Below are 8947 nucleotides of genomic sequence, written 5' to 3' on the forward strand. Positions count from 1 at the left end.
GAGCTAGATGAACTGATGGCACGCGATCCAAACCAAAGCGACTACTACAGAGAACTCGCCAGGATCTTCGGAAGCCCAGTTCCCATTCTCGTCGCCCAGGCACGGCTCAGTGAACGGAGCAACATCGCGGAGGAGGCCTGGAAGGACCAGGCCCCAACCCAGAGTCATCTTGATCAGCTTCTCCTCGAGACCCAGAACCAGCTCGAGAAAGAGGACGACACAGATCCAGAGCTACAGACAGGAGTTGAAAGACTTCACAATGCCCTGCAAGATCTTCGCCTCGACACGGATCAAAGAGAACAGCTGGAGAGAGAAGCCAGAAAAGACCTCACCAAAAAACTCCAGCAAGGCGACGCTCTCCTAATCAGAGCAGAGACTGAACTGAAAGAAAGAGACTATAAAACCTGGGCCTGCAAAACACACTTGCAAGCGGCCCGAGCTAAATTCAACAAGCTTACTCTGCAGAGAGATGAGCTCCAAGATGAACTTGACACTGTTCACACCGAACTGAGACAATCTCACAGATTACAGAGTGGCTGGATCGGAGAAACGCACACCACAAAATTTCTCCCGGGCCGCCACTCCAACCCTTTCAGCCAAGAACCCAGAGCTGGAAAAGGGGGTGTAGTCTCCCTTCTAAGGAAATCACCAGCCAGCTTGCAAGAACATCTGTCAACAACGGAGGGAAGAGAACCCTCCCAGAGAACGCATGTCACCAAACCCTGCACTGCTCACAGAGAACTTCACAAGCTAGCCAGAAGCATCTCTACATTCATTCCAGATCCTGCAGGAGGACATGATGTTCATGCTTCTTTACAAGCCATTGACTTTCATTTGCAAACGGTCGCCAACGTGACAGATGTGAACACATTGTACCTGTTAAAAATCACGGCCAGCCGTGATGTGCATTGCTTTCTGGATCGTCAACCAGAGACTGTCAAAGCGTACTACCAGCAACTGCTACAGACTTTGATTCTTGAATTCTCTGATCCAAACTCAGACCATGGGCTCCTTATTGCTATGGACCTCAAACAGGGCCGATTTGAAAACCCACAGACTTTCTGTAGTCAGCTACGAAACACCTACTTCGGAGCATGCAACGAACCAGGTATGGAACAGGATTTCAACTTAAAAACTCTGTTCCTCCCAAACCTACATGCCAGTTGGAGTTTTCATCTCAGAGTCCCAGCGTGTCCCCGTAACAGGACTACACAAGAGTTACGGAACTTAGCCCACAAAGCTTGCACCAAGCAAAAGACTATTTGTGAAAAGACTGTGAAAAACCCCAAAGTCTCTGTCTCTGAGCACTGCTTGGAGTTAACCCTAGATGGCGCCCTACAACACCACAGTCACAGACATCTTTACAGAGAGTCAATACCATTCCAAGCCAGCAGAGGGCAACACAGTGCAGCCACGTCTGAGACAGCAGAGATCCTGAGGGTGCTGAAAGATCTTCTTCACATGAATACTCGCAAGGAAGATGAGCCAAGCACCCAGAACACTGCCCGAGCTCCACAGTCAACAGCTACAGCTAACTGAACGAGACAGCACAGGTCCTCACACCAGGTACCACAAACACAAGGTACCAGAAAATGCTGTTTCGACTACCTGCCTTCGCAGCGAGCTACACAAGACCACCACCCACCGATCGTCCCACCTGCCCTAATGCCAACATTCCTGGGCAGCCCTGTCAAAAAGGGGGTGGGTCGAAAAGGAGTCAACAGGGAAGACCTGATCGACACAGGATTAAACCTGACGGTGATCTCATCTTACCTTTTCAAAAGACTCCAATTTGAAGCTAAGAGACAAGATCGAACTCTTACACCTCAAACTTATGAACTGAATGTACAGGTGTACAGACAGGATGACATCCAGTTTGAACAGGTTGTTTCCATTCACCTGACATTCGTTCCGATGAGTCTAATACATCCCATGTATGTCCCACCAATGAACACTCATACATTGCTCATCGACAAAGACCTGCTAGAACACTTTGACCCTTTTCTGAACTTCAAACAGCTAAAAGACTTTGCTCAAGTGCGAGAACCTCTTTCTCTCCAGCCACACAGGTTGCTAGAGCCAGACTGTCAGGTCGCAGAGGTCACGGGAACTCCCACAGAGCCAGACGGTCAGGTCAGAGAGGTCACGGGAACCCCAGCAGCCAGCCATGAGTACAACGCCCTAACAACAGGCCCAAGTTCAAGCCTCTGTACCTTAGTCAACAAACAGGGTACGGTGGTACCAGCTTACACCAAAGGGGTCGCTGTTCGGCTCAACCTGCAAGGTGGTCAAACCTTACACCACACGCTGGGTTTCTTCCAATCCTCACCTGAATGTGTGGAACTCGGACTCACACTTGCAAACAAGCATGTCAAACACCAACACCTGTTCCAGCAATGTGATAACATCACAAAAACACACAATGTGATCGTGTACTGGAGGAAGGAAAAAGGACACTCAAAGTTACCAAGTCTAGACGAGGACTTTAAAGATCACACTGACACCCTTGCCAAAACTGGCACACTAAACAACATTCTGTGGTCACTCCCAACCCACCCACCCACATTCAAGGTTGAAGTGATTACACACAGCACAAGAACTTTACTAGCTAAACTGCCTACCTCAGAATCGCTTACGCAGGCTCCGTTGTCTACACAGACCAACATAGCGGACATGCGGGCTTCTGAAACCTTGATAATGACTTTGTTTTACCACCTCTCAGACCCCTCCATCCACCCTGGCAACCAGTCTACAGTCACTGACAACCAAAGCCCCAGACCACTGCATGATACACAAACCATGCTGCGTGCACAGAACAATATTGTGGGTTGTGCACCGTCTGACATCACAATGCCAGGGCGTGTAATGCCACGGAGCAAAAGGGGGATACTGCCAATATATTTCCATGACGCAGCATGTGCTGCACCACGCAGCACCAGAGCCACTGACACAACACTGAGGCAAGCGTCATGCCAGCAGCAAGATGTGGCAAAACATGGGCGAGGGCGAGCTAAACCCAGTCGCCGCCCACGAAGCAAAGAGACTGTCCTGTCCAACCAAAGACAGGCCTTGTTTGTTTCTTTCTCCCCTTTCTCTCTCTCTCTCCCTATTATCTGTAACAGGATGCTGCTGTGGTTTGCCGTGCCGTGCTGTCAGCCAAAGAGAGGACAGCTGCCACCGAGAAAACCGCTGAGACTCCTGACTACCGATGACAGGGCACACTACCCCAGCACTGTAACCGAATACAGCTGTACAAGGTTCCGATGGAGAGAGGACTCCCTCACTCACAGTTTTTGTAGGGGCTGAGAGAAAAAGCCATTTTAATGGCTCCTTTGGAAGCTTTCGTTTCGTTCGTTTTCTTTTCTTTTCTTTACTAAGTTTATTAAACTATTCGCCTCTCCACGCAAGGAAGACGAATTCTGGAACAATGTTTGTTGAACCTTTCAAATACCGCGCGAGGACAGAACAAAGGACCACGTGCTCCACGCTCACGCCAAGCGCAGCGTGCACGCGCGTCACATGGCCTCCGTTTCATGGCACATGGCTGTTTCAACGGGAACAGTGCGTAAAGCTCACAAGCTCGACGCCGATCTCACGCCACACTCACATGGGACACTTCTGCAAGTATCACTTTTTCTATGGAGATTTAAATGCTGCTTTAAAGTGTTGCTATTATTTGATTCGTTGTTGGTTCCACTAAGGTTTACTGACTGATTTTCATACCTGAGCTCATTCTGTGATCTCTCTCGCTTTCTACACTTCTCTCTCTCTCGCTCTCTCTCTCTCTCTCTCTCTCTCTCTCTCTCTCTCTCTTTTATTTGGATTCCGTTGTCTTGTAAATGTTTATTGTCTGTATTTTCGTACGCATATTTACTCTGTGTGATTTGTAGTTTGATGTATTACTAGTTGAATTATTAAAAACTCATATATAAAATGATTGGCTTTGGACTCCACCCCACTCACATTACGAGTCACTGAGATGTGTCTGATCTTTAGCTACAAGCTCTAAATTTAGAAACTAAATTTATCATAAGGATAGGATAATATTTTCATGCCCAGAGAATACTTTTCCTTGAATTATAAGGCGTGATAACTTTATTGAAAATTGATAGGTCTATAGTGGTGTGCTGGACATACCACGGTTTGATCTGCAATAATTTACAGTAAGAGATATCACAATAATTGATATGAAGAATGTAATATTGACATATTAATGAGTAAATTACAGTGCCCTGTGATTAGTATTGGTATTGGCAATTGAGCTATTTTTCATAATCAATAAAATTAAATGTAACTGTCATCTGAGATATATATTAATCAAATTCTTGATTAATTATTCAAATTCCCTATATATCATTTGAGTTAATTACTATGTAAAACTCAATGTTGTTACAACTGTCTATAGAAACTGTCTATAGAACGTGACTTCTCTGTCGCATGACAACAGATGCACGGGCGAGATACTGGAGCTGATGACGCTGTGTCCGGCGCAGCATCGTGATGTCTATCAGCCATCAGCGATGGACGATGGCATCGTCAATCAGGCCAACCCTAACCAGGATGACATAATTAAACTATTGTACACAACTGTTGTACACAGTTTTTATAATTTATTAGCTAAACAAATGCACAGCTTCCACCAATAAAAAAAAAAATAGTTAAAGCAAGAGTACAGCACCAACTACTGTTACCCGGATGAGCCTGTGTTATTACATTTTACAGGTTTTTATCCAGGGATAACATGCATCGGAATGTCGCAACTGACCAATCAGAATCAAGTACCCACAGAGCCATGTAATAAAAGTAATTAGCTAATGGTAAACCAATCATTTACAAAACATGACTATGTGTTCATAGATGATTAATAAGTGACGTTAATATTTTTATCTGTTCTGTAGATTAAGTTATAAATAACTTACAAAGCTTTCTGCACCCACAATCTAAAGTGTAAACTACTCATCAGTTGTAAATGTAAACTTTCCGGTTACAGGTTGGTTGATTTTGTGTGTTTGTGTGTGTATATGTATGTATATATATATATATATATATATATATATATATACACACACACAACTGAAAACCACAAAGTTTGTAAAACATTTACAACTGATGAGTAGTTTACACCTTAGATTGGGGGGTGCAGAAAGCTTTGTAAATGATTTATACTGTTTATTGAGATAATAGTACAATGTTGACATTTCAATGATTTATAAGTGATTCATAATATTTTAACCCTTTAACCCACACTAATCTAGCCTACTGCTGAAGTTGTTGATCAGCCCCGTCATTGTTGTTGAGAGCCTGTGTGGGGCATAATATGTGCATTAAGGGGCGGTCACACTGCACTTTTCGTTCCACTGACTTCCATTCATACGCATGCGAATGCGTCAGACCGGAAACCCAGGCTCATGCGAAAATTTTCGCATTTCGCTGCATTCGAAAGTTCAAGTTTGGTGAACTTTGACCTGCGAATTCGCATCACGTGAAGTCGTGGGACCAGTAGATGAATGATACGTCACTGCGTGACCTCTCTGTACAGAAATTAAAAAATGAAGTGCTAATTTTAGCCGTAGCGCAGCATCCTATTTTATATAATACATATTTAAAAGATAATTAAAAAAGAAGCTGCATGGTTCGCAGTGTCAATGGAAACAGGAACAGATGGCACATTTGAATGAGGACACGTTCTATATTTTTTTTATTGTTTAGTGTGTATATTTATAGAGAGAGAGAGACAGAGTGCAATATAATAAGACGCTTTCGACGCCATCACCAAGACACAGTAAAAGCACAGATTAACCCATGTTGTGATAAGGGGAAACCGTTATATCTTGCTCCCGCCCATATTCGCAGCGGCGTCCGAAATAATTTTGCACGTTCAAAGGCTAGTGTGACCGCACCTTTACACATACGGCTGCGTTAGCTGTAACAGAGATGTGTAACATGTGTACAGGTATCTAACAGTTGTTTACTGAAGGCCCTGACTGAAACCTCACGGTACTCACTGTCTGACAGCAGGTTCACTCAAGACTCTGATCGTCATCACTGAAGAATCCAGGAACAAAACAAGCAATCTGACACAGAGTCAACAATATTTACTCTGCAGTTCCAGGTTCATTAGAAGGAAACAAGCTAGAGTAGAGGGGAAATGGAGATAAAAGACAGAATAATATATAACAATTATAATAACATGTAATATACATATTCTACTACTAAAAATATAATCTTAAAATAACACAATCTATATTTTTAGTTTTAGGTTGAGTGTGACTTACGTTATGATGTCAGGGACTTCTTAAAATTGGTGAAATGTATTCTGAAAAAGGCATATTCATGTTTTTCATGAGCTTCTTCAGGTCACCTGTATTTCTAAGTCAGAATCTCCCTTCAGAAATGTTGAAATCTTGGAGCTTCACTTCTGTTCTGTAGAGTTTATTTCTGTCCTCCTGAAATCACAGAACAATTTGTATTAATATCTGTTTATCATGAAATATCGAAACTAATGTGAACTTGATTTCAGCCGATTACACTCTCACTGTAAGTGACGTCATCGATTCAGTAAATCAGCCTTTTCCAATAACATAAGTTACTGACAAATCACCAGCAAAACATTCAAAGTGCCATCAAAATATCTCATACACACACGAAGATTTGATTAAAAGCCCAGAGTTTCATCAACAAGAGCTCAATCTATATAGTAAGCCTACCTGAAAACTGCTAAGATGCTAACGGACTTTTTCGAAGAAACTAAACCGTTTCTATAAAATAAATTTTATTGAAACATGTCAATAACAAGCAAGAAACGTGTCAGGAACATTTGTATGTAATATTTGTGTGATTTTAGCGACTAAACTTACCCAAAACAGTGTAAACTGCAGCGAGAGACGGAGATTACTGCTTGCCAGTAACGGTTTTTGTGTTGACGCCCCGTTTCCATGGCAACTCTGCTCCCCGCTCGCGCAGGACTCAACGCGCACACAGCATTTACACAAACAAACATCTAGAGTTAAAACATTACATTTATAAAGTACAGTCTCATTCAATAAAAATTCAATAATTAATTTAAAAATCATTTTGTTTTAATCAAATCGAAGATTTGATTAAAAGCCCAGAGTTTCATCAACAAGAGCTCAATCTATATAGTAAGCCTACCTGAAAACTGCTAAGATGCTAACGGACTTTTCCGAAGAAACTAAACCGTTTCTATAAAATAAATTTTATTGAAACATGTCAATAACAAGGAAGAAACGTGTCAGGAAAATTTGTATATAATATTTGTGTGATTTTAGCAACTAAACTTACCCAAAACAGTGTAAACTGCAGCTAGAGACGGAGATTACTGCTTGCCAGTAACGGTTTTTGTGTTGATGCCCCGTTTCCATGGCAACTCTGCTCCCCACTAGCGCAGGACTCAACGCACACACAGCATTTACACAAACATCTAGAGTTAAAGCATTACATTTATAATGTACAGTCTCATTCAATAATAAATTTAAAAATCATTTTGTAGTTCAGAAGCAACAGCAACAATAGCTCACCATATTATTTCAGCGGATTATTTCTGAAAGCCTGTAAAAGAGTGAAAAACACGGTGAAAAAGCAGTCAGGACTTCTCTTTAATAACCCGCTTTTACATTTTCCCTCCGAGAAACTTCTGAAAACGCATTAAGGCGTAAACATTAATGTTAAAAAAAATCGCTACCGTGACCGTTGGCTCAAAAAGTTAACGGTAACATTATTTGAAAATGAGCCAGTCTCTTCAGCTGCCCGTAGACTGTAACACACCGTGTGCCTTACTAGTTTTTCAGTGTCACAGAATTAACAAAGTAGTATTTTTTGTCTAATTGAGCTGAAGTGAAATCGTAACGTTACCTCAGAGCCACAGATGTCGCTGGGATTATCCTCTTCTCTCTCTCTGGGTGGCTAAAAGAGACGAATACTGGGCACGCGCACACAGAGAAGCGCGGCATCGGCCCGCGATCGTGAACCAACTCAGGGCCGACGATTGATGAGCTGGAGAACAGAGCACTGACCAAATTATATCGGCCTCCGCCAGGCCGATGTTTTATAGATGTTTTAGGTATAGAGGCCGACGTTTCGATATTGGGCCGACGTCGGCCAGACGTACATGTCCTCGAGGAACCAGAAACCCGGAGAATAAAACTCGAGGAACCACAAACCTGGATAAAACACGAGGAACCAGAAACCCGGAGAATAAAAGACGAGGAACCAGAAATAAAACACGAGGAACCAGAAACATGGAGAATAAAACACGAGAAACCAGAAACCTGGAGAATAAAAGACGAGGAACCAGAAATAAAACACGAGGAACCAGAAACATGGAGAATAAAACACGAGGAACCAGAAACCTGGAGAATGAAAGACGAGGAACCAGAAACATGGAGAATAAAACACGAGGAACCAAAAACCTGCAGAATAAATCACGAGGAACAAGGAGGTTGGTGTTTATTCGTAATTCATCTTTAATGACAGCCCAGCAAACACAGAACGTTGTGAGGACGTTGCCAGTTAGTCGTCATTTGGTCAGCGCGACATTACTTTATGGCAACGTTGTGAGGACGTCGTGGTAAAGTTTCATTTTTTTTAATCTTGGCTAACTTCCCAGAAACGTCGTGGGCACGTACTCAAAAGACGTCGCTAGTTAGTCCCATTGTGGACGTTGTAGCGACGTGGTCAGCTGGTCTTCAGATAACTTTTAATATCATTGCACTATATGTATTATTATTATTAAGATACCATTTGAACAGCATATTCTTTGGGAAATATACAAAAAAAATTAATCAAGCATGTTAAAATAATTGTATATATATATATATATATATATATATATATATATATATATATATATATATATATATATATGCCATCAGTTTAAGAACAATAAAATAAACAATTTACTTAGCAAATGGTGACAATGTTTGTTAAT

The 8947-nt window shown here is 42.1% G+C and overlaps 2 long non-coding RNA genes across 3 annotated transcripts; both read right to left on the minus strand.

Moving 5' to 3' along the window:
- Nucleotides 1–4395: 4395 nt before the first annotated feature.
- Nucleotides 4396–6329, minus strand: LOC113081102 (uncharacterized). The gene is made up of 3 exons (XR_003282101.1): nt 6276–6329; nt 6006–6132; nt 4396–4551 (listed from the first exon to the last, which is right to left on the minus strand). It is a non-coding gene; the product is annotated as an uncharacterized LOC113081102 (long non-coding RNA).
- Nucleotides 6330–6411: 82 nt separating this feature from the next.
- LOC113081101 (uncharacterized) lies at nt 6412–8306 on the minus strand. Of its 2 annotated transcripts, none has more exons than XR_003282099.1 (5): nt 7873–8306; nt 7303–7569; nt 7153–7203; nt 6858–7000; nt 6412–6446 (listed from the first exon to the last, which is right to left on the minus strand). It is a non-coding gene; the product is annotated as an uncharacterized LOC113081101 (long non-coding RNA). The 2 variants fall into 2 exon arrangements; XR_003282100.1 differs by lacking the exon at nt 6412–6446 and adding an exon at nt 6727–6758.
- Between the last annotated feature and the right edge of the window lie 641 nt (nt 8307–8947).

Source organism: Carassius auratus, unplaced genomic scaffold, assembly GCF_003368295.1.
Source record: "Carassius auratus strain Wakin unplaced genomic scaffold, ASM336829v1 scaf_tig00033119, whole genome shotgun sequence".
NCBI lineage: Eukaryota > Metazoa > Chordata > Actinopteri > Cypriniformes > Cyprinidae > Carassius > Carassius auratus.